Source organism: Lutra lutra, chromosome 6 (assembly GCF_902655055.1).
Source record: "Lutra lutra chromosome 6, mLutLut1.2, whole genome shotgun sequence".
Classification (NCBI taxonomy): domain Eukaryota; kingdom Metazoa; phylum Chordata; class Mammalia; order Carnivora; family Mustelidae; genus Lutra; species Lutra lutra.
In genome coordinates, this window is record NC_062283.1 from 141,717,507 (window position 1) to 141,743,682 (window position 26,176).

Below are 26,176 nucleotides of genomic sequence, written 5' to 3' on the forward strand. Positions count from 1 at the left end.
GGCCTTGTTGACTTTTTAATGCTGAGCACCCTCAGAAATGAGCCATTTTGTTTATATCAAGAAAAATAAAAGTAGTTTCAGAAATTTGTCTGCTTTGGAAGTTGGTCTGATTCTACTCTGCATTGATTGAAGTGTCTAGTAATCTGATTTGCCTAATATTAGCTGGGAAGTCATTCGATTTCCTAACGTGCCACCATACATAGAGTTGTTTTTCTATGAGTGTAGCTTAAAACTTGAGCCAGATACTGAAATCCTTAGGTTTGCTAATAACTATAATTGAATTATATTATGTTTAGTCTGCTCTTTAACTGTACTTATATTCTCTTTCTTAATTCTTATGCTTCTTAGTGTGTTTCCAAAGCACATGGAATTTCCATGTCTTTTGGGAGGAATAGAGATAATCTAACAGCCTTAAGGATAACCCTGATTGCTGTATGAACAAGTTTTCCTGAAGTAAATTCTTTTACTTGCTTGGTTGTAATCCTAGATCACATTCTGTAGGTAGATTTTGGATAAAGTGCATGGGATTTTCCTCATATTCCCACTATCAGAAATCATCGTATCACAGGCTTCAAGTGTATAGATAAAATTGCAGTTAGAGATACACTTGAATGACATTCACTTTGGTATTTAGAACATGGAATTTCAGCTTAATTTTTCATCCTTTGATCAGTCTATATAGCAGATCCGAAAGTGAACCCAACTTGAATTTTCTTTCTTTGGAAGAGAATGGGTAACAGATCCAAAGTCCTTATTCAATATTAATATCAATATCAGATGGTTGCAGAGCCTAAAGGAGTTCCATTTAGATAATCATAGATTGTAACCAACACTGTGGTTTCTCTCTAGCGGTTTCTCTGATACACTTGAATATGTGTTTACATTGAGGTTTATTTAGTACAGACAAGAATCTTTGCCTACTATATCTAGGATTACTGTTTTAATATATTTTAATGTGAGATATTTGTGTTGAGATGTGTTTGGTCTCTTGAGGAAGATGTTGCTAAATGCAAGTCCGGTCCTGTTAGCTACACATGAAGGTGCTTCCGTAGGCCTATGGATCCAGGGAAAAGAAAAGAAAAGAATTTCTGGGGTATGTTCCCTATTTTTTAAAGGATATTTTTAGGAGATTTTATTATTTTTATTGGGGGGGGGTCTTAAGCAGGCTCCACACCCAGCGCAGAGCCTGTCTCGGCACTCGATCTCCTGACCCTGAGATCACGACCTGAGCTAAAATCAAGAGTCAGATGCTTAACTGACAGAGCTACCCAGGCACCACATCAGGAGATTTAAAGATGAGATAAATTTCCTTGCAGATTGCTTTTCTTGGCAATGTTGACAAACATCGGATGTATTATTGTACATAGGGTCTCTTTTCCTTGGTATGAGGGCAGCTGTTCAATCTATACTGTGAACAAGTACACTTGTGACATTTTCAGGAAATTATAAGGTTATTCCAGATTTTCAAGTTGTGAAGACTGTATTTAGAAGATAAAATTTAAGTGAGGTGGCTAGTACCAATGTCTTCTGACCAGTCACTTCTGACAGTGTGCAGCAGTGAAGCTTCTGGGACCCAGATATAAATACTAGTTTTTTCTTTACACTAAGCATAAATATAATGTGGACTAATATCCAGAAGCATATGACAATTAATATGACACTCTTTCAAATGTGATGACTAATTTAAAATCCCAGATTATATTACTTTACTTTTGTGTCTTATAACAAAAATGTGTTGATTTTAATGGGTAGGATTTGGAACAAATAAAATACAGAAACTTTCCTAGTAAAGACTTTACAAAATTATGATAAAACTGCATTATTCCGGGGGATACCTGACTGGCTCAGTCCATGGAGGATACAACTCTTGATCTTAGGTTTGCGGGTTCAAGTTCCACGTTTGGTCTAAAGATTACTTAAAAAAAATCTTTTTAAAAAATTGCATATTTGGGGGAGGGGGTGGAGAAGATAAGTTTTTACCCCTAAATTTTTGTTCTGGCAAATAAGAAGAAGGTTCTTTTAAGAGTCAGAACACTTTTTAAGCTGATCCAAATTCTTAAATTTTCAAAGTATTTTAATAAAGATCCTTCATTATAATCCCCAAGCTCAGATTCCTTTCTTGTACTATATTCTGGAGAACTCATAAAGGGAGATACACTGCTTTTCAACCCTGGGAGAATAGAAAATATTTCTTAGTTTGCTTTCCCTGGTTACATGCCTCTCCCATTCGCCACAGAATCATCCCAAAACTTTTCCACCCCCCATAAAACGTACCTATTTCCACTCAGCAGAGGACCTTCCTCTTCCAGTGGTGTAACTGGTAGATGGGAGTCTCTTTGTTCCAGCCAGCCTTCTCTAGGCTTATTTAAAATTATCTGGTCTCTGCCTCTAGACCATGCATTTTTGACACAGAAGGTTTTGCCCTCCTTTCCCCCCCAGGAGACATTTAGCAATGTCTGGAGACACTTTTGGTTGTCATAACTGGGATGGGGTTGGCAGTACTACTGCAGCCAGTGAGTATTAGGAGCAGGGATGTGGTTAAACAGCGTACAATGCGTAGGGCACACCCCACCCCCCAATAATTCTCTCTCCAGATGGTCAAAGTGCTGGGGCTAGAAACCTTACTGTAGTCTTAGGAGCAAGGGTCACTCCTGACCTTTTCCCTGTATTCTTAACCTTGCCCTCTTTACTTACCCCAAGCTTTCCTATTAATGCGCTTGTCTCTCACACTTAAAAAAAAAAAGTAAGTGTGCCCTTGACCTTTTGTTCTTTTCTAGTTGTTGGTCTCCTTATTCCTTTATAGGAAGATCTTTGGAAAGAGTGTATCGTTTGTCTCAATTTTTTTTTTTTTAAGATTTATGAAAGAGCGTGCACACATGGGGGGGAGGGACAGAGGAAGAGGGAAAGAGAGAATCTCAAGCAGACCCTGCACTGACTATGGAGCCAGACACCAGCTGGATCTCAGGACCCTCAGATTAGGACCTGAGCTGAAACCAAGAGTTGGATGCTCAACTGATTGAGCTACCCCTCTACCCCATGTGTGTCTCAGTTTCTTCTTCCTTTCATTCTCCAGTGCACTGTAGCCTGCTTTTGACCTCACCAATCCACTGACCTTGTTCTTTCTGAAGCCCTCACTGACATGCTGGACTCTGATCTATTTACCTCTTCCTGGTCCCCTATTGATCTCTACCATAAACAGCGTGTTTCAGCAATTTGATATAATCTGCAGTTCCAGAGTGGGTCACTGCTTGTCTTGCTGTTTCTTCCGCCTGAGAAGGGGTCTTCCTCTTCTCTGCTGTGCAGACTCCTGTTCATCTTCAGTACTCAGGTCAAGAGCTGCATCTTTAACCTTCGCTACTCTCCCCTGGAAAAGTAGCCGATCTCTTCTCACTGCATATTTTTATTATAGTATTTTGTGGTTATAATGTAATTACTTGTTGACATAATTGCTCTTCATAGGCCCAGATCAGATCTTATTTATGCTCCTGGTGAAATGTCTGAATCAGTACACAATTAAGTACTAAAATTTGTTTAAAGAATTAAAAAAAAATTTTTTTTAAAGATTTATTTATTTGAGAGAGAGTACATACCTGCACGCCCGTGGTAGGAGGAGGGGCAGAGGGAAAGAGAGAAAATCCCAAACCGACTCCACACTGAGCTCAGACCCCAACTTGGGGCTGTCTCATGACCCTGAGAATGTGACCCAAGCTGAAACCAAGATTTGGTTGCCCAACAAACTGCACCACCTACTAGCCCCAAATTTTAATAAATTATTTTTATTATTTTTTTAGAAAACTTGTATGAATGGGAGCAGGGGGAGGGGTATAGGGAGAGGGAGAAAGAAAATCTTAAGCAGGCTCATGCCTAGCACAGAGCCCAGTATAGGGCTTGAACTCACAATCCTGAGATCAAGAGATGAGCTGAAACCAAGTCAGATGCTTAACCAACTGAGCTACCCACTCACCCCAAGAATTTTTTAAAAATTTTAAAGATTAAATAAACATTAAAAAGAAATCAGAAGAGTCCAGAAAGATCACTGAGACCTGGAAAAATCTGTCCTTAGCGATTCAAAGCCTTAGGCTACACAGAAGTTCAGCATCACACTTGGAAACTTGTTAGAAAATCAGAGTCTCAGGCTCCATCTCAGACCTACTGAATCAAGATCTGCATTTTTAAAAAAGTTCCTCTGGTAATTTGTAGGAATGATAATATTTGAGAAACAGGGATCCAGTTCATTTTTCTTTTCCCCAATAAATGTGGGTTTTCCATATGTTCAAAAGGAATGCATACAATGTTTCTGGTGTTTGTAAAGATCAGTACAATTAGTACTTTCATAATCATATTTCTGATCTGCAGTTAGCAGCAGCCCTATAGGATACTTATTTCTAACAAGGAAGGGGAGATCATTTTTTAACTAGAAGTGCTTCTTGGTATATTTAAGAGTTTTATTTGATACCTCTGATAATGTTTCTAACGAGCTTTGAGTATTTCTCATGTGAATATTATTTTGTCTCTAGATTAAATTTTGTTAAATCTTGGAATAGGTGTTATGAGTTTGGATTAAGGAGATAAATGTGTGTAGACTTCTTTTAGTCCTTTATGATTTGGAGGCAGAGGTAGGTCCTCCTTTACCTGGAGATATTGTTGCCTGTATGGAGTGAATATAATTTAATAAAGTATGAAAAACTTAAAAAAAGTCATTGAAAAATGAGATTTAAAATTGGAAACTGTCAAGGCTTTGTAAGATGAACATATGGTGAATGCTGTTACATGGCACAGCATTTGTGTATAAATGTAGAGTTTCAGTTGTACTATTAAAATTTCTATAGCATTATTTTTTTTTTAAGATTTTATTTATTTATTTGACAGACAAAGATCACAAGTAGGCAGAGAGGCAGGCAGAGAGAGAGGAGGAAGCAGGATCCCTGCTGAGCAGAGAGCCCGATGCGGGGCTCGATCCCAGGACCCTGGGATTATGACCTGAGCCGAAGGCAGAGGCTTAACCCACTGAGCCACCCAGGAGCCCCCTATAGCATAATTTCTAAAGATACAGGAAATCTGATTTTTTTTTTTTGATTAATGATTCTGAAAAAATGACAGCTCAAACTGAAATGTTTTGATCAGACATTTAATATTCTGAGTTTCTTGGCAAATTTTTTGAAACAGTTTAAAGAAATATAATTCAGGGGTGCCTGGGTGGCTCAGTGGGTTAAAGCTTCTGCCTTCGGCTCAGGTCATAATCCCAGGGTCCTGGGATCAAGCCCCAAATTGGGCTCTCTGCTCAGCGTGGAGCCTGCTTCCTCCTCTCTCTGCCTGCCTCTCTGCCTACCTGTGATCTCTGTCAAATAAATAAATACAATCTTTAAAAAAAATAAAGAAGTATAATTCACTCATTCATCCATTCATTCATTCAGAATAGGCTCTGTGACTAGTGTGGAGCCCAACACGGGGCCTGAACTCACGACCCTGAGATCAAGACATGAACTGAGAGCAAGAGTCAGATGCTTAACCAACTGTGCCAGTCAGGCACCCCTAAATTTTTTATTTTTAAATAATCTCTACATACTCAACATGGGACTCAAACTCACGACCCCGAGATCAGGAGTTGCATGCTTTACTGCTTTACTGACTGAGTCAGCCAGGTGCCCCAAAGAAGTTATTTTTATTTTATTTTAAATTATTTACTTTAATTTTATTTTATTTGACTTTATATTATTTTATTATTTTATTTTTTTAAGATTTTATTTATTTGACAGGGAGAGAGAGCACAAGCAGGGGGAGGGGCAGATGAAGTCAGATGCTTAACCGACTGAGCCACCCAGGCACCCTGAGAAGTTTATTTTAAATGCAAACTTTAAACTTGATTCTAAAACTCAAATATAAATGCTTCAGGGGTGAGAGTTAGAGAAAGCATGTTACCCCATGGGTTTATCATTGAAATAGAGAAACAAATCCACAGCAAACTCAGCAAATACTGAAGAATATGTATATTTAGTACTTCGATAGGTGAAAGTTGGTAGTAGAAGGTGATGGGGAAAGATAGCAGGGGACTGAGAGAGCACAGTCCTTGACTTCAAGGAGTTCACCCTTCAAATGGGAGCCAAACTCTGCTCTCTGTCAGCATGATGTGTTGACGGCCGTGGCAGAAGGATCTGCAGGATCCACTGGAACATAGAGAAAGGGCACTGGTTGTTAGATTTCAGTTAGAAGTTGCTTTTTTTTTTTTTTTTAAAGATTTTATTTATTTATTTGACAGAGAGAGATCACAAGTAGACAGAGAGGCAGGCAGAGAGAGAGAGGGAAGCAGACTTCTTGCTGAGCAGAGAGCCCGATGTGGGACTCAATCCCAGGACCCTGAGATCATGACCTGAGCCGAAGGCAGCGGCTTAATCCACTGAGCCACCCAGGCGCCCAGTATTTTTTTTTAAAGAGAGAGAATGTGGGGTGGGGCAGGGGCTGAAGGAAAGAGAGAATCTCAAGCAGGCTTCGCGCCCAGCGCTGAGCCCAGCTTGGGGCTCTGTCCCACGATCCTGAGATCATGATCTAAGCCACCCAGACACCCCAAAAGTTGCATTTTTATTTCAGCAAATTAATTCCCCAAGTCTCAATATCCTTATTATAAAACGGAGATAAATACATCTATCTGGAAGGCTTGTTCGAGGATTAAATGAAAAACATGCACAGTGCTATGGACAATACCCAGACTGATTCATAAATGATAGCGGCCGCTCGGACTCAGTGACGTGACCGTGTAACTGTGGTGAACACTTAACTTCAAGTGTAGTGCTTTCTGCCTCCCTTCTTTTTTCTTTTTATATTCCTAGCCCTAGGGCATGGATTTGAAGGAGGCTCTCTCAAATTTTGGAGGTCAAATATAGAATTCTTTGGAAGTTTATTTTTTCTTTTTGCTCCCCTCTCAGTATGAATAACCCAAGTCTCTTTCTTCTTTTGAAAGTTTCCGGAACATGGTGTGGCCCTGTTACAGGATGTTGCCTCTCATCATTCGACACCTGCATTGTCCTGTAAGGACCTCCTTAGTCACCTGTGACCGTTTCACTCTATTAAAAATTAAAAATTCAGAGCCTGAGGAGCTCAGTCAGAAGAGCATGTGACTCTTGATCTCAGGGTCGTGAGTATGAGTCCCACGTGGGGTGTAGAGATTATTTAAATAAGTAAACTTTTAAAGAAACCAAAAATTCATTTTCTTGGGGGCACTTGGATGGCTCAGTCAGGAGAGCATTCAGCTCTTGATCTCAGAGTTGTGAGTTCAAGCCCTACGTCAGGCATAGCATTTACTTAAAAAAAAAAAATGCCCTTTCTTAGTCACACTACTTACACTTAAGTGCTCAGCCACATGTGGCTTGTGGCTTACAAACTGGATGGCACAGATGCAGAAAGTTAGAAAGTAGAAAGTTCTACTTTCTAGCAGTGTTGTAGAACAATGGTTGCTGATAGTGTAAGACCCAGGAAGTGGACTGTTAACCATATTAGCAGTTTTATGATTCAAAATCCTGGGTGACCTCGGTTGCGGTTCTGCCTTCGGTCATGATCTCGGGATCCTGGGATTGAGCTCCGTGTCGGGCTCCCTGCTCACCCGGGAGACCGCTTCCCCCTCTCCTTCTGCCCCTCCCTGCTACTCATGTGCGCGCGCGCTCTGTCTCTGTCTGTCTCTCTCAATGAGTAAATAAAATCTTTTTTAAAAAGTACCGTAAGATGCTCAGAAATGCTACAGTATGGCTGAACTTGGAAAGTATTATGCTAAAGGAAAGAAGCCAGACACAAAAGACCATATATTCTTGCCTTCTTTGTATGAAATGTCCAGAATAGGCAAATCAGTAGAGTCAGAAAGTAGACGAGTGGTTGCCGGGGGCTGAGGGGGGAGGGAGATGGAGGCAGGCTGCTAATGGGAACAGTTTCTCTTTAGATGATGACAATGTTCTGAAATTAGGTAGTGGTGATGATTGTGCAACTTTGTGAAAATGCTTAAAACTACTGAATTGTACACTCAGAAAGGTGAATGTTATGGTATGTCAGTTAATCCTCAATGAGAAAACAAGAACCAATAATGCTTATCAACCCCTAAGCAGTTATCCACCACGTAATTAGCTCTCTGTAAAGATTAGCTGCTTCTGCTACTGAGGCCCATTTATGAATTTTAAGAAAATAATGCCTAAAATCTAGGAAGTGTGATATTTTGCATTTTATTTCTTGGCCTGAAATACTTACAGGTGGTTTAACCACCAATAGCTTTAATTTTAATTATTTTTGTCATTAGTTGCAGTGTTTACAATGTAAAAAAGATATTTGCCAACACGAGTTTCCAAATTCAGGTGTTAACTGTAGCAGTCTTTTTGCAGGAAAGAATCCCACGTTTTAGTCAATATTGCAATATCCTTTCAATGGTTTTCTTAATGTAAAAATAAGTCCCATTCAAATGGTAAATATTATTTTGTATATATTTTACCACAATTTAAAAGATGATAATTGAATACTAAGTCTAAAGAAAGTTGTTCATCCTGAGCTCGTTGCCATGTTATAGTCTTGTCTTTTTTTTACTTAATTCAGATAATCACAGAGATAAAAATTTCTGTGGCAGATTGATGTATATTCAGTTTGGAGCTTTTAGATCATTAACAGATAATATTTCACGTTCATATATACCAGGTGCTAAACAGGGCACACAGGAAATCTGTACCTGAAATTTATCACAAGACATCAGTATAATAAAAGATTCAGTGATTTTGTCTTGGGGAGAAAGTGATGCGTCAGCTTCTCATCTCAGCTATAGTATCAGTGTCAGTAACTTACACAAATAGGAAGCTCTGAGTTTCAGAATCTGCAATAAAGAGGTACTATACAGCTTCATGTAATGCTGGTAGCAGAAAATAATTTGATAGTTTCAAGGATACTTAAGACATGAGAAATAGTTGAGGACAAAGACAGTTACTTAGTGTAGTCTGAATGGCTGCTGATAGCACTGGATGTGTAACGTAAAATGTTTACTCAAGGGGCACCTGGGTGGCTCAGTGGGTTAAGCCTTTGCCCTCGGCTCAGGTGGTAATCTCAGGGTCCTGGGATCGAGTCCCACATCGGGCGCTCTGCTCAGCAGGGAGCCTGCTTCCTCCTCTCTCTCTGCCTACCTGTGACCTTTGTCTGTCAAATAAATAAATAAAATCTTAAAAAAAAAAATGTTTACTCAAGATATTCATTCAGTATGTTGATTTATAAATATGTACTAGGATATGATTTGTTAATAAATTGTGGTAGCAATTATCAAGCCGATTCAGTATGACTGGCTTTCAGTTTGAGTGGAGATACCAAGAAATTCTCTAAATGTGATTGCCTTCCAGGAACTGGGAGAGTCATGGAGGGAGGAGAGGGTATGGAGCACTATGACGAATGGTGTAATAGAAAAGGTAGAATATAGTCCCATGCTTCAGTTTTGGGTGAAGCTATGAATGAAATGATAAAGTGGTGACGGCAGTTATGGTGGAAATGATATTTAGGGTAGGCCTAGAAGGACTGCCATTAGATGAAGAAAGGGTGAAAGGTATTCCAGGCGGGACTACTGACCCAGCTAGGACAAAGGTTTAAGCCTGAGAGTCAGCCATTCAGAGGCTGATGGGATCCAAGACCCATCCTCGGGACCTCCGTTAGGAGTAACGTGACACGTGGTTGGGTTGGTTAGGTTGAAACTGGATTCCACAGAACCTTAAGCCTCAGGAGCTGAGAAGTTCACATTTTGCCAGTTAGGCAGTGGGGGAGGCAGTGATTTGATGGATTGGTTTTTCCGGAGAGATTGATCTGGCAGTTCCGTGTAGGCTGGGAGAGTGCAAGTAGAGAGACGGGTGGGTTTGCTTGTAGTTCCCTTGTGGGTAGCTTGTGTTTTTTTGTGACATATAAGACTAGCCCTAAGCAGAGTTATTCTAAGTTGTTACCTTCCTTCTGTTCTGTTTGTTTTTTTTTTTTTCACTTTTTTCTCTCCTGTTTTGTCTTCATTGCCTCATAATAAATGCTAGACAGTTACCTCTTACTGAGTTTGTGATTTTAGATACAATCCCTTTTTTTTAAAAAACTCACTTTAATAAGTGATTTTTGTAAACAGAGCTTTTCATGTTGACTTTTCATTAGAGGTTGATGGAATGGCAGGGAATTCAAAGTTTTGGACAGGGCATACTGCTCAGTGGGATTGCGCTGTGGGTGGGACCACTGATAAGGGTATCTCCCTTTGTAAGATTAAGTGTCTCTCAAAGTGTGGGCTGTGGGTAACCTGAATTAGAATACCCAGAAGTTTTGTTCAAAATGCCAGCTGAGCCCTTCTCAAGACCAAGTGACGCTAAAAGCTCTGGAGTAGATGAGGAAACCTGCCTCTTTGAACCTGCATCAGGTCACTTACACACATACTGAATTTCGAGAACCACTGATTAAGGCATTGTCGATTTCTATGGAATTATTCTAGCAAGTGGTCTTCTCAGATTCCATTTCCTGTATATTAGGTCTTTTCCTTGCAGGGTATTAGAGGTAACATTCTCAGGTGGAAACCAGGAATACTACATCATCTACTGATACATTTTTTTTTCCCCAGTGTTGCCATCTTCCTCCCTCCCTCCGTCCCTTCCTTCCTTCCTTCCTCCCTTCCCTCTTCCTTCCTTCCTTCTTTCCTTTGTCTCTCTCTCTCTCTTTCTTTTAAGATTTTATTTATTAGAGTGAGAGAGTGAGCAGGAAGGGGGCAGGGGGGAGTGGGTATAGAGAGAGGGAGAAGCAGACTCCCCACTGAGCAATGAGCCCGATGTGGGACTCCATCCCAGGACCCTGGGATCATGACGGGCTCAAGGCAGATGCTTAACCAACTGAGCCACCCAGGCGCCCCTGCCCTTTTTCTTATAATGAAATTGACTTCTTGTTGTGTAATAAAGTCAACAGTTTCTCCCTCAAAGTGTTGAATACTGTCAACATAAGCAGCCTATCCTGTGTTGTGTTTAATCTTTGTCAGGTCTAACTAAATTAAATTCCTTTTCTATAAAAATGACAGTATTACGGATGTCTGGAGGTGAATGATTCCTCTTCCGCTGTTGGACTGCTCATTTCAAACTCTTGTAATTATTAGGCTTGTCCTTAGAGCGTGTTATAATGAACACTGAACCTATATTTTTTAATTCTAGTAAACTTTAAAAAAAAAGTTAAAACAGGAATTCTAGAACACTCAGAAGCTAGACAAATAAGTGAAAGTAGGCTATTGTTGGGGGGAGTAAGGGGGATATTATCATGTATAGTTTACTTCTTGCTGACCTTGTAGTTCCCCTTTCTTTTACTGCACCTGGCTCTCCTTTAGCTTTACCGACCTTTGGTTAATATTATTGTTTTATTACTCACTTGACTGATAAGCATATTAAATACTTAACAGATAAAGGATTTCTGTATATTCATATTAGGTGGAGTTAGGAATGGAATTCAGAAGTATTTATTCCTTACAACTATAGCATGTAGCATGCTACTTTTTGTTCTAGCTTCCTGGTTAACCTTGAAATCTTCCTTTTCTTTTCTTTTCTTTTCTTTTCTTTTCTTTTCTTTTCTTTTCTTTTTTTTCCCCTTTCCTTTTTTCTGTTCTTTCTTTTCTTCCTTCCCTTCCTTTCTTTCTTTTCTTCTTTCTTAGAGATGGAGAGGCGGGGGGGTGGAGGGCAAAGGTAGAGGGAGAGAGAGAAAATCTCAAGCAGGCTCCATGCCCAGAGCAGAGCCTGATACAGGGCTCAATCTCAAGACCTGAGATCATGACCTGAGCTGATATCAAGAGTCAGACGCTCTACCAGCTGAGCCACCCAGGCGCCCCTGAAATATTCTTTCTCATGTGCCCATGCTGATAATCGTATTAAAATTAGAACCTCTTGTTTATGATATGAGAAGAGCAACAGTAGGAAGGAAGCAGTTTATTTATCCGTATTCTCATTAACCTGTAAAACCCAAGAGCTGTAATTGTTTAAGGAGATACATATAAGTAGCAACAGTGCACTTTAGGTGGATTAGTTCTCCACCTAAGATGCAAATGTGCATTCTGTCTTCTTTCCTAAGAAAAGTATTCAACAAGGCAGATTTGTTTCTGATTTTTACTTTTTTTTTCTAATTCGGCTTGTTTTCTAATGACCTAAAAACGTATGTTTTTCAAAAGGAAAATAATTTTGTACTTAATGGTGTTTCAAGACTCCATCATAACACAGACTCATTATTCAACAAACTATACAGTACAGTAAGTTTGATGGGGACCATATAGCATTTTAATGTGCAATTAGTTGTGTATTTAAATGAGGGATTAAGTAGTTAATTAGATCCCATCAAGGTGGGTGTTAGAGCCTCTTGGTAAAGGGTTAATTGGTAAGTTTCTAAGGAGAAAGTAAGATTTTGAAATTTTGATTGTCAAAAATAAAATGCTCATGATACAGCATTACTACAAACTAAAAACGTCCTTAGCCATAGCAAGAAAGTAACACTCCGTTGTTCTAGTTCTCAGTTTTCCAAAGAGCATTTCAAATCCACCATAAAGTTGCACTGTACTTTTAGTTATTAAAACAGAAGATCTGGGGATGCCTGGGTGGCTCAGTTGTTTAAGCGTCTGCCTTCGGCTCGGGTTGTGATCCTGGGGCCCTGGGATCGAGTCCCACATTGGGCTCCTTGCTCGGCGGGGAGCCTGCTTCTCCCTGTGCCTGCCACTCCCCCTGCTAGTTGCTCGCTGGCTCTCACTCTCTATCTGACAAATAAATAAAATAAAAAATTTTTTAAAAAGCCGAGAAGACCTGCAGTTTCTGCTGTGAAGCTCAGAAAAGAAGATGTCCCCATTTAAATCTGGACCTAGTAGTATGAAAGCTTTTAGCTGAATGTAAAACATTTTTAACTCTTTCAAAGGCTAATCCGCATGTCTTCAGGGTTGTCAGTTCATTTTTCTACCTGTGTGGTGCTAGATGCATCCCCTTTGGAGGATTCTGTAATTTTTCATTCAAAGTTTTGTAAGCGTGTGTGGAGAGTTACAGCATTCATCTCATTGGTGATCTCCAACAGGATTTTGCCACTGCTAAGTGGCTTCATTGGTGCAGGATTTTGACTCTGATGAATAGTCATGAGGGGCAAATTCTTTACTAATCATTTGATGACAATGGAGGAATGTTACTGTTAGGGTGTCCTAAAAATGATAAATCTTTGAAAATGGACAGATGAATGGAGTCGATCCTAATTACAGCCACAAAAACATCTGCACTATAAAATTATTCTCACTGCTTAATTACACAAGAAGGTCAGTCAGATTCAGTGGAAGGTTGTTTTGCTTTCTTTACATGCACAGATTTTTATATGACTTATAAGGTATATTCACACACACGCACAAGCACAGGTACTTTGGGAGCGCAGTCTGAATCTGAAAATACATTGTCCGCTCATGTGATACCGTAAAATTAGTGTTTCCCTTTGCCTAGCTTTCTTTTCTGCCTTTCTCTGCCCATTTTAAAATTCATCTACCCCGGCACATTTCAGATTCAAAGTTAAACACCCCCCACGTGCACCATCACTCTCCAGCATACACATTTTTATACAGAACAAAATCTGCCTTTAACTGAAATGCACGACTAAAAAACGATCAGTTCACAAGTGCGCATCGAATTCCTGGTCTTCCAGACCTCCACTCTCTCCCTTCCCCCTTCAGACAGCTGAGCAGTGCGCAGTCTGCAGCCACAACTCCACCTTGGTTTTGTTTTCTCCCCTTTTTGCTCTGTTCCGGTTGATCTCTACCTATACTAGTTACGAAATTGAAATTTTATATTGCAGAACTTCATCTTAGATCATATAGTTGCTTTTGCTGTTTTAGATTTTTTTTTCCCCTATAATACTTTCAAAAAGTCAAAAAAGAAAAGCTGGGGTGCCTGCCTGGCTCAGTTGGTAGAGCATATGAATCTTGATCTCAGGGTCGTGAGTTCGAGCCCCACATTAGGTGTCGTGATTATTTAAAAAAAAAAAAAAAAGCATCTGTCAGTTCTAGCATTGTGGGGCCTTAAGATTTGATCTGCTTTTAAAAGCAGTGTTTCTGAACCGAGGTGGTTTTCCGAATTGTTTTTACCGCATTCTTAGTCCCCGTGGTGAATTCTGTCCTAAGCACAGACTTTGTCATCTGAGGGTCTTGAGGACGTGTGTGGATAGTTCATCTTCTGTTATCACATTGTTTATACAACAGAAGATTCCACGGGTAGAGGAGAACAGAATGTTACTCAAAAATAATTCTTGGAGTGTTAACATTTAGAGCAAAGCACTGAATAAAGCAGATAGGAATTTTGCGAGGATTACTGTGGAGATAGAAAATATTTTATAAAATGTTGTAGCACTCCCACAGTGAATAACTCTTGTGTAAAGGTTTATTTCCTTTTAGGAATACTGTCACTTAACCCAGTTCAGTCATTGCTTATTTTTAAAAATCCATTTAGTTTATTTTGTCAAATGAATTTGTCAAAATATTCATTTGACCAAAAAAAAAGTTAGGTACTCTATCCTGTTTTTTTGTTGTTGTTGTGAAAAACTCTCACCCTGACCCAGCAATATCCCTGTTTTCTTTCTCTTCTCCACAGAGCAGCTGGGGTTTTTTTGGTCATTCAAAATAGTATTTATTTCGGGGCGCCTGGGTGGCTCAGTCATTTAAGCACCCGAGTCTTGATGTTGGCTCAGGTCACGATCCTGGGGTCCTGGGATTGAGCCCCACATTGGGCTCCACACCCAGCATGGATTCTGCTTGAGAATCTTTGTCTCCTCCTCCCTCTGCCCCTCCCCGCAGCTCACACTCACACGTGTGCGTACTCTCTCTCTTTCTCTCTTTTAAAAATAGTATTTATTTTATGATTATTTTTTTGTTTTATTTTTTAAATAGTACATGTTCATCATGAAAAATTCAACAAGCACTGAAGGATATAAAGTAAAAAATTCAAAATTAGCCAGCCAGCCAGTTCTTGTGCAGAGGCAACCCCTGATATGTCCCCATGCGACCTTCTAGAGACTTCCAGTGTGTATAAGCATATTATTTCTTTTCATGCTTTCATAATATTCCAGTGGTCAGTGAACGACAGTGTAGTTAACTAATCTTCTACTGAGGAATATTTCTAGGTGTTTCCTGTTTCCTGTTTCTCTCTCTTACACACAGTCCTGGCAGTGTTTTAAATGATGTTATTGCCTTTTTGGACGTTATTTTCGAGTATGGTCAAGGCTTCAGTATTTACACATTTTACATTCAGTATTTATTCAGCATTACTATTATTCAGTAGTATTCAGTATATATATGATATATATTGTATATATAAAATACTGAATTCAGTATTTAATAGTAGTATTATTATTCAGTATTACATTCAGTATTTACACAGAATTTCTTTATCATTTAAAAGCTATTAGTGCTTGCGCTTCTTTTATAATGGCATGTTATCCTGATGTGAGTCATCCTGTAGGCCGGGGGAGAGGGTCTGAACATGCAGGCAGGACTGTGGTAGACTCGGTGGGCTTTCACTTTCTGCTTCGTCTTTCCTTATTAAAAGCTGCATGTCTGTTCGATATGTGATTGTGGATATGATTGGTTGGGTAGGAGAGCTATGTGGTGATAATCGCTTTAACGATTATTAATATGGATAGGCCTTGAGCCAGAAGTGTCACTTTCCCAGCCCCCACCCAAAAGGGTGGGGAGAGAGAAGAAATGTACAGGTCTGCAGACACGAGGCCCTCCCAGTGGCTGCAGATATGGTTGTGGGGGATGAAAGTAGGGAGGTAGCTTTTTAGTGAAACTGCATATTAAAGTTATTTAAAATATGTCCTTATAATTATTTGTATAGCAAATGATTTGTATTTTCCATACCTATTTAATTCCTATTTAATTCCTTGGGAGCAAGGATATAATGCCTTGTTCACCCTTTTATTCCTGGTGGTGCCTACAGGTAGTACAACATATATTGACTGATAAATTAATAAATGAAAATAATGAAAGTGTAGAAACTACCTCATAGGGTCATTGTAGGGATTAAACAAAATGATACATGTAAAGTGGGTGATAAGAGTGTCTAGCATATAGCAAGATCTTAATTAAATGTGAGTGGCCTATTAATTTTATTTCTTGTACCTTGTAGAAGGTCAATAAATAATTATTGATTTAATGAACAAATCATAACTTTCAAATTCCTTTCAAAAAAAAAAGAAAGTGTGGAAACATTTATATCCTAGTTATCAAAGTTAAATAGAAATGTCTTCATTTTTCCTAATCCGTTACGCATTTTTTTTTTTAAAGAGAGGAAGTGGGGGGATGGGCAGGGGGTAAGGGAGAGAGAATCTCCAGCAGGCTGCACAGCCAGCACAGAATCTGACACAGGGCTCGAGCTCATGACCTTTGGCTCTCAGAACCTGAGCCAGAATCGGTAGTTTGATTGACTGAGCCACCCAGGTGCCCCCTGCCAATCCATTACTCTTATTTAGGCAATAAAATATTTCTCAAACTCTGCATTTAATCTGTGTACATATTCTGTGCAAAACCCAACTAACTCCCTAATCCTCAGATATTTTAATTGAGCTTGTTTAAAAAGAAAGAATATGGGGGCACCTGGGTGGCTCAGTTGGTTAAGCGTCTGCCTTCGGCTCCGGTCACGATCCCAGTGTCTTGGGATCGAGTCCCACAGCGGGCTACTTGCTCATTAGGGAGCCTGCTTCTCTCTCTCTCTGTCTCTCTGCTTGCATTCCCTCTCTCTCTCTCAAATAAATAAATAAAATCTAAAAAAATAAAAAGAACATGAACAAGAAGAAGAGAGGCTCTTATTTCCCCACCATTGTAATAAAATCTGGGGTATCATTTTGAGTTCTTTCTTAACTTCATTTTCTGCAGTGGAAAGTTATGAAAATGAAATTTCAAAGGAATTAGTTCAGCTTACGAGAATCAAAAATATTCCTGTTTTTTTTTTTTTTAATTCATGCTTTCCTTTGAAGGCATGCTCAGTATTCCAGTCATACTTTTGTGTGCATGTCTGTTACATAATGAAGCATGTGAGGCCGTCTTTGCTGTTTCTTCACGTTAGGCAAAATTCATCCACTGAAAGTTTAATAAACGTAATAATCGCACTTACAACTAATTTTAATTCTGATAACCTTTGAGACTTAAAAAGAAAAAAAGCTTTAAGTATTACTTTGAAAACGAAAAAGCAAAATATTCATGAGAAAATGGGCCATGTGATATTTGACAACTGAAAGTTTCAAAGCATTCGAGAATTTTGAATATATATTGTTCTATAATTGGTGCCTTTGGTAACTTTCTGAGCATAATTAGAGGTATTCCCAAAAAGCTTGGTTTTGGTTTGGGTTTGTTTTAATAACAGCTGTGATGCCCTGATACTTTTATTCTTGCTATCACCGGTGGGATTAATTTTTTTAATTGAAGTACTGCTCAGTTCAGTTCTACTCTATAATATATATTTAGAGCATTTATTTTTATTTTTAAGATTTCATTTATTTATTTGACAGAGAAAGAGGGCACACAAGTAGGCAGAGTGGCAAGCAGACGGAGAGGGAGAAGCAGGCTCCCCACTGAGCAGGGAGACCGATGCGGGGCTCCCTCCCAGGACCCTGTAATTATGATCTGAGCCAAAGGCAGACGCTTAACCAACTGAGCCACCCAGGCACCCCTATGTGTGGACCATTTTGATTGGAATATTTACTACCAGTAGAGGAAGGAAATTTTTCAATTAAAGATTTTTTTAAGGCTCCAAAAGAGTAGATATTCTTAGTTGTGCCTCTGAAAATTCATTTACAGAGAAAATTTTTGCATTTGGGATGCTACCTGTATACCAGTAGAGGTCGCTGTGCACCTATGAAAGGAAACTAGTGTTCCTGATGATGAGCTGGTTTGTCCTAGAGCTAGTATTCATCGTTGGTATTTCTGGGAGTTGAACCACATTCCTTCCCCCGCCTTAACAAGTGCCTGTCATCATCTAAGAGATGCTCACTTGCCATTTTTGCACCAGTGGAAGCATATCCCAGTGTTTAGTGGTGTCATGGCACACCTTCCCATAGGACACTTAGGACACTTCCCATAGGACACACACCAGCTAAAGCACCAGAAATTCTGTTTTCACACCCCCCCACACACACAATCACACTCTCGGTGTTTGAAGGAACTTTAAGATTCATTAGATTCAACATTATTTTAACTTTTAATTTACTAACCCAAAATAGTCCCGGAGGAAGTTTAACTTGTTAAAATGGCTTCACCCCTAACACCATGGTGTCCTTACTTCTGAGTGTTTCCTTCTCTGAGCATCTCAACAAAATATTTCATAGGAATATGTGTGTGTATCCCTACACACACAGACAGACAGACAGACACACACACACACAGTGACCGCTGTAGTTGTGCCTGCTAATAACAACGGAGAGGTTCAAGAGCCAAACAAAAGCACGTCTGTCTTAAAACTGCCCCGGTGCCCCAACTGGAGATCCCGAGCCCATCTGTGCACCTTCAGCTGGCCTTGCCCCGTGGTACAGGGTACTTGGAAAGTGGTTGTAAACGGCGATGAGGAATGTTGTGAACGGAGCCAGCCTCTAGGGCCCAAGGAACTCTTCCATAGACAGCGTGCCTGGGCCTCTGGTTGTAGAAGGAGAATATTGCGCTCGGGGCCAGCGTTCTTAGTCCTTGGCACTCAGCGCGGGCTGTCGTGCCAACCACCCGGATCCTGCAAGGAGGTGGCCCGGATTGGAGTCCTGGCTCTGCCACTTGCTAATTCTGAGGTTACCTTACAGTTACCCACGCTGCTTCTGTAGGATGGGGTTGAGAATAGCACGGGCAGGATGCAGTCACTACGTTAGCAGATGTGAAGTACCTAAAATAGAACCTAGAACATGGTCAGTTCTTAGGCTGCTGTTATTACGCACACATTTTTCTAGAACCCATTCTGGGATATGGTAGCTGAATTCTTAGACTTTATTCTGTTCTTGACGGTTCTCTGAGGATCAGAGTGGTTTATTCTGTGTTTTCTCTAACCCTCACTTACAGACATCTGTATCAAGAAACAGATGTGTATGTCTTTTTTTTTTTTTTAAAGATTTTATTTATTTATTTGACAGAGAGAGAGCGAGCGAGCACAAGCAGGCAGAGAGGCAGGCAGAGGCAGAGAGAAAAGCAGGCTCCCCACTGAGCAAGGAGCCCGATGCGGGGCTCGATCCCAGGACTCGGAGATCATGACCTGAGCCGAAGGCAGCAGCTTAACCCACTGAGCCACCCAAGCGCCCCTGTGTATGTCATTTTTAATGATCTAAGCGTTCATTTTTTTCTTTGAAGTTCTCATATTAATTCAATGAGTTTCCTTCTTTTGATGTAATACTTTGCTCTGGAATTTTTCCTGTGGAGTATATAATCGTATTTCAGTTGCTGTTTTCAGTGACTCATACTGACACCTTTTTTTGCACTTAAATGCCCTAGTTTTAGTGAAAATCACAAGACATAATGTGTTTTTTTCGAAAACAGAATTTCTCTATAACATTCTAATTTATTATAGCATTTCATTCAAAAATCTATTAAATCATTTCTAAGGCATTTAAATTCAACCCAGTTAAAAAAATTTTAAAACAATCACCTGGTCACTTATATAAAAGATCTCTCTATTAACTTTCAAATTCTATATAGTAAAAATTTATTACCCACATACCAATTCTGAGAGAAACAATATCTGACACATAAATACATAGACATTTTTATAGGTATGGATTTGGTGTTGAAAAGTAAGACCACATAAATGTTTGAAAATTTTATTTTCATTATATACTTTTAAATTCTATGCCCCTAAGCAATTATCCAGATACTCATTGCCTCTTAGTAGATGGGATAAATCAATTATAATAAGACATTTTGGCACCAGCTTGCCACAATGTGTTACAGATGTATGAACTTGGAGGGCTGGGGGTTAGTATCCAGTGTGTTGTCTAACGTCTGGCATTTTCTTTACGGGAGGGGTGGAGAGAATCTCTAGAATAGGTAAAAGGCCATTAACTAGAGAGCCGTGTATTTCTTAGGTCAAGGGTGTTAAATGCAGTGTTTACTGAGGTATTTCTTGAAAGAACATGCTTTATTAATAACCAGATAACTGCCCTCACAGTTTTAAACTAGTCCTGTATGTGAATACCCCTCCCTACACACACACCCCATCCTGATACAGAACATCACATGGTACAGTAGGATGCTAGATATTTCTCCCATGCTACTCTATTTTAACTGTTCAGTGAGCCAGCCATCAGAGAAGGAGGCAGGCCTTCGTTCTGTACATTTCTCTGTTATATCAATATCTGTTATGAGTGGTGAATTCAGAACATTGAATTAAATCAATTTGTCAGGACACCTGGGTGGCTCGGTGGGTTAAGCCTCTGCCTTCAGCTTAGGTCATGATTCCAGGGTCCTGGAATCGAGTCTCACATCGGGCTCCTTGCTCGGCAGGGAGTCTGCTTCTCCCTCTGCTGCTCCCCCTGCTGTGCTCTCTCTTGCTCTCTCTCTCTCTCACACACAAATAATTAAAATCTTTTAAAAAATAATAAAATATAAAAAATAAATAAATTTGTCCATGTGGCCCAATGGCTAGGAGACAAGAAACTTTTGCTGGAATACACTGCGGTCTATTTTGTAAGCCTTAAGTTACAGGGTTTTCTTTTTATGTTATACAATTTTCATGACTTATCAGTGTGTTCTATGCATTTTACAAGTTTAATAAATAAGACTGTCAGAGGTGAAACATTAGTTTCCTAACTTACTTTAGTTTTCCAGAATGACACTGTATCAAGACAGGTTTTGTCGATAATTCTGTTCTGGATGCTTAGGAAACAGCTGAGACTACTAGTTAGATCACTAGTCAGCACTTTTTTTTCCCCCGTTATACCCTCTCCCTTCTGTCCAGATGTATATACTTCATGTAAAACTTTAAAGAGTTTTATTCTAAATTAGGGCATGAGAATAATGTGTAGGTGAAGAGCATAGCTTTGAAACCAGACTCATCAAGGACATTGGACAAGTTCCTCGGTTGCCCTGTTTCTTCTTCTGACATTGGCAAGCCCCTTGTGGTGGGACCTTGGGCATGTCACTTAGTTACTCTGTTTCTTCATCTGTTTAAGAGGATTTATAACGGCACTTGATAGTGTGACCTGACGTTTAGAATCGGACTGGCATGCGCTAGTGATTATTATTTCCATTATTATCTCGATTCTAGAGAAAAAGATGTTAGGCCCACAGACATTGGGAGCACCTGGTCCTACTTGTTAATATTCATGCTTCAGGGAAAGTGACCTAAAAATACCAGGGGAAATGGAATGGAGAGGTATCTTTAAAAGATTTTTTTTTTTAAACCTGAGAGTTCTTTTTTTTTTTTTTAAGATTTTTTTATTTACTTATTTATTTGACAGAGATCACAAGTAGGCAGAGAGAGAGAGAGAAGGAAGCAGGCTCCCTGCTAAGCAGAGAACCCAATGTGAGGACCCTGGGATCATGACCTGAGCTGAAGGCAGAGGCTGTAACCCACTGAGCCACCCAGGTGCCCCTAAAGTCTCTCTTTTTAGCAGGACTTGACTTTCAAAAAAGCATACATTTTACAAGATACCTATAAGATAATGTGCTGGCTAGGAGTTAAAGCCTCTGCAATCATAGGTGTTTATTTAATTTGAGTCTAGCTGACACACAAAGTTACATTCATTTCAGGTACGTAACGTGATTTGGCAAGTTTATACACTAAACTATGTTCCCCACAGGTATAGCTATCCTGTGGCCTACTGCATGGCTATTACAATATCATTGTATTCCTACCCCCGCCTTTTATTCCCATGACTTACTTATTCCATAACTGGGGGCCTGTGTCACTCTTTCTTCTACACGCATTTTGCCCAACTCCCCTTCTGCCTTCTTATCATCTTATTATTGTACGGAAACCTGTAGGAAAGTATAGAGCAAAAAGGCAGCCATTCCAGAAATAATGGAGCATCAAGGACCGGGAGGACATAGGAGCAAGAACATTCTTTGAGAGCATCACGGCTCATGGTTCATGCATTGTCAGTCTTTCTGAAGAGTCAGCAGCAGAGACAAGGCTCTGGCAGAAAGGGAGGCTGCTTTGTGCAGAGGGAAGCTGGAGGCCCTCCAACGATCTGGCTCTGGTGGGGAGTGACCAGGGGAGTCAGTGAGCGGAGCCAGCTCTCCGCCGTCCCCGGTTGACCTGGAGTCTGATGCCAAACGCTCTGCGGTCTTACAGGGGACCAGCCCCAGGGTTGTTGCGACACTACTGACCAGCGGCATGGGACTCTGCAGCCTTTAGTGTGGTAGAGTTTGTCCTGCATGATGAAGTGCGAGGGAGAGCAGGCTGTGAGGCTGAGTTCGGAGTACAGATTCTGTTGGAGATTCTTGAAAAAATTGGCCTTGGGACGTAGCAACCTTTATGGGTCATCGATCAAAGAAAATTGGAGCTGGAAGGCCCTGGACAGATCGTCTAGTCCGTGAGTAAGAACTACAGTGTGTCAAACGAGAGAGAAGAAGGGAGTGTGAAAAGCATGGTTAGTGTACTTTGTTCCAGAATGCATAGTAAAGCTTTTTTTTCTGGAAGTGTATGGACATACCCTGTCCTGTTTCAGGTGCACATCATAGTGATTCTGTATTTTCATTATTATGAGATGATCCCCACAGGAGGTCTAGTTACCGTCTCTCACCCTACAGTTATTATGAAGTTACTGACTATATTCCTTGTGCTGTCCATACAGCCCGTGGTTTATTTTATAACTGGAAATCTGTACCTCTTAATCCCCTTTTTGCCTGCCTCCCAACCACAGCCCACTCTGATAACCCACAGTGTGTTTCCTGTACCTCTGAGTCTGTTTCTGTTGTGTTTTGTTTGTCTGCTGTTTAGATCCCACATCCAAATGAAATCCTAAGATATTTGTCTTTGTCTGACTTGTTTTCACTTAGCATAACCCCCTCTAGGTCCATCCATGTTGTTGCAAACGGTAAGGTTTTTCTTTTTCCTATGGCTGAGTAATACCCCCTTGTATGTGTACACCACATCTTCTTTCTCCATTCACTCATCGATGGACTCTTAGGTTGCCAAATTCAAGCTGTCTCATGTCCTCCGGGGAGAGGGAAGATATGTGGAGTCTGATTATGTGCAAAGGAGTTAGTAGGTTTAGGGTAGCTGTACGTACCAGGTGACGGCGCCCACCTCTGCCTTGTTTCTTCGTCTATAAGTGTGTAAGACGGGAGTGCAGATCCCAGCTGCTTAGAATGAGCATCAGGTGACATTACGGTAAAATTTCCTTGGAAGTTTGGGGAAACGTGAAAAAGTTCTGTAAATGAATGGTGCCGTTTTTTGCACTTTTAGAAACCCCATTCTCCATGTCTGGGAATTGAAAATAAAAGAGAACTTCCTCAGGCCCTCTGAATGTGAATTAAGCAAAGGGGAAAGAGGCAGTAGAAATGGAGTTGCCAGGTTTTGCAAAGTAAAGTACGAGACACCTGGTTGAATTTGAATTTCAGATAAACAATGAGTGATTTTTTAGTGTAAGTATGTCTGAAATTCAGACTTACCTGGGCATCCTGTGTTTTATCTCGCATCCCTAATGGATTAGAAACCCAGAATCGTGGGGCGCCTGGGTGGCTCAGTGGGTTAAAGCCTCTGCCTTCGGCTCAGGTCATGATCCCAGGGTCCTGGGATCGAGCCCCACATCGGGCTCTCTGCTCCGCAGGGAGCCTGCTTCCTCCTCTCTCTCTCTCTGCCTGCCTCTCTGCCTGCTTGTGATCTCTGTCTGTCAAATAAATAAATAAAATCTTTTAAAAAAAGAAAGAAAGAAAGAAACCCAGAATCGTGATAGAGCCAAGACATCGACTGATTGTTTGATGTCCTAGAATGTGTAGGGGTTTTACCAGTGGCCTTTGTCTCCTTGGACTATTCTAGATAACCTGGAAACGTTGTTGCACTTTTCCTTCTCCTTCCTCCTTATTCCCAGAATCGTGGAGTGTTGGCATAATAGAGCATTGTGTGGTTGTCACTGTAATTGTTGAATCACAGTGATGATTATTCTGTACTGACCACCTGATATACTAGACCCTTTACATCAGTTATTTATCCTATTATTTATTTCCCTTCACAGATGAAACATACACTCTAGCCCAAGTTATACAGCTCATTTGGGTGAAAGATGGGTTCTGACTCAAGAGTGTCTGATGATAAGTCCTGTGTTTGTAACATCCACTCTCCATGTCTTGGATGTGGATGGCTTGTGACCAACGCCATGCCAGAAAGTCACTGAGAGCTCATCTCCTCTTCCTTCACTGTCCGTGACAGGAATCACTCTTCAGAACATAGAACTCCCCAGAGTCCATACTGTCACTTTTCTTTTCGGATTTAGCCTTTGTTCGCTTTGTTTATCTAAAACAACATTTGATCTTGCTAATTAAAATAGCGCACTTTGATCCCTTCAGAAATGTTTGGTCCCGTCCTCACATCTGTAGATCTCAGCATGAGATAAATGAGCTCATGTCCACCTCACACATGTGACAACTTGGAGCAAGACATGCAGGGGTCCCCAGAAGTGGGTCTGCGCTCACCGTTGATCTAGTCACGACACACGGCTTGTAAAATGAGCTGCATGGAGGAAGAATGGACTCCATTGTTGAAAAATATTTTACCAAGCGAATTATGTTTGAAGTTATTTTTATTTTCTTTCAGCCCCCCATGACACACAACCATCTTCTCCATCTGATTTCACTTCTGCTGTGTTCTTAGCTGCAAAGATTTTAGAAAGATGACAGGTGGTCGACTATGAAACGGAGGATCTATTTTTATTCAGGATCATTGATTTCAGTTTGACAGATTAAAGGAATGTCGTGTTCTGTTCATTTCTGGGATTAGTACCTACCCAGTAAGTTCTTCCAGTCTAGAAAGTGTTCCAGTTCTCTAGTGATTAAAGATTAAGTTTTGGCCTAATTGAACTTGTGGGGCGATTTTAGTTACAGGAATTTAAAGTGGCTTGTGGCCTGACCAGCTTCCTCTGTGTGCTCACTTCTCCTCAGATCGTTTTGTCCCTTCAGCCCAGTTAAAAGCCTCTGAGAGCTTCCGTGCGGGCTGTGTCCTGCAAAGCCCTGTCTTTGTCATCTTCCTCATTTCCTTAAGCTGCATTTGACAGCTGTATGTGACATTTGGGAAATGGCTTTCAAAATTGCAGTTGGATTTTAGTAGCTGATTTAAATACATACGAAAACTACATCTCTTAAGCCGAAGGCATTTGCATTCAGTATCTTTTAAATAAGGAATAAAATGAAGGAACAGCGACAAAACAGTCCCAGTTTTAAGTATCTTTCGAGAACATTTTGGGCTAAGGGGCATAGGAAATCCTCAAATGGGATTCCATACGGTTCACCAGTATAAGCTGATACTACAACCATGCATAGCCGTACATTTGAATTTCAAAATCTAGTTAAGATATATATTTGATATCATTTTCTGCGGAAACTATGTATATGGGGTTTCTTAAGTAGAATTGATAATCATTCAAGACAGAAGTGATCGGGAGAGAGATTCTGCACACTAATGCTAATAGGCAAGTGTGGGAGTTCTGCGCATGCATATGTCAATAGTGGTAATGCGTATGGCTGTCAATATCCATGAGCTAATTTTTAGATATTGCTGGTATGCAACTTTCTATCTCTGTGTGCTTAGCAAAGTGCCAGGCCATGCCTAGTTCTCAGTAAATATTTGTTGAATTGAAATTACATGTCGTGGTTGGTGGGTTTATATTTATTATCTCTAACAGAGAAATAAAAAGATCTTTTCTCCATTTCACTTGACATGCTCCCCTGATTATCGAGGAATGTAGGAATAGAAAATTTGAGGTTCTAAACTATTTCAGTGAACAACAAAGATAACATTTAAGAAGTACTAATAAAATCCTTTATAAGAGGCTTTTTCTCAAGAAGCACATAACTATACTTACTTCTTCATACACAGACACCAAGAAAATGAAAAAGCAATGCAAGAGATGCTGATAAAATAGACGTATGAAGATACCACGTATTGTACTCTTTATTCATAAAATATATATGTATATTTTTATCAGCATCTTTTACATCAGTTACCTGTTTTTTTCCCGATGCTCTGGTTTTCCAAACCAAGTATGG

General features: G+C 40.1%; 1 protein-coding gene across 2 annotated transcripts in view; it reads left to right on the plus strand.

The window, feature by feature from the left end:
- Positions 1 to 26,176, plus strand: part of SCAF8 (SR-related CTD associated factor 8) — a 151,700-nt gene that overhangs the window by 98,904 nt on the left and 26,620 nt on the right. The window contains exon 22 of one of the 2 annotated variants that reach the window (XR_007128100.1): positions 6,956 to 7,022. The exons of the other annotated variant lie outside the window; for it this stretch is intronic. The gene's annotated coding sequence lies outside the window, so the exon portion shown is untranslated. The remainder of the gene's footprint in view (positions 1 to 6,955; positions 7,023 to 26,176) is intronic. 2 annotated transcript variants of the gene reach the window in all.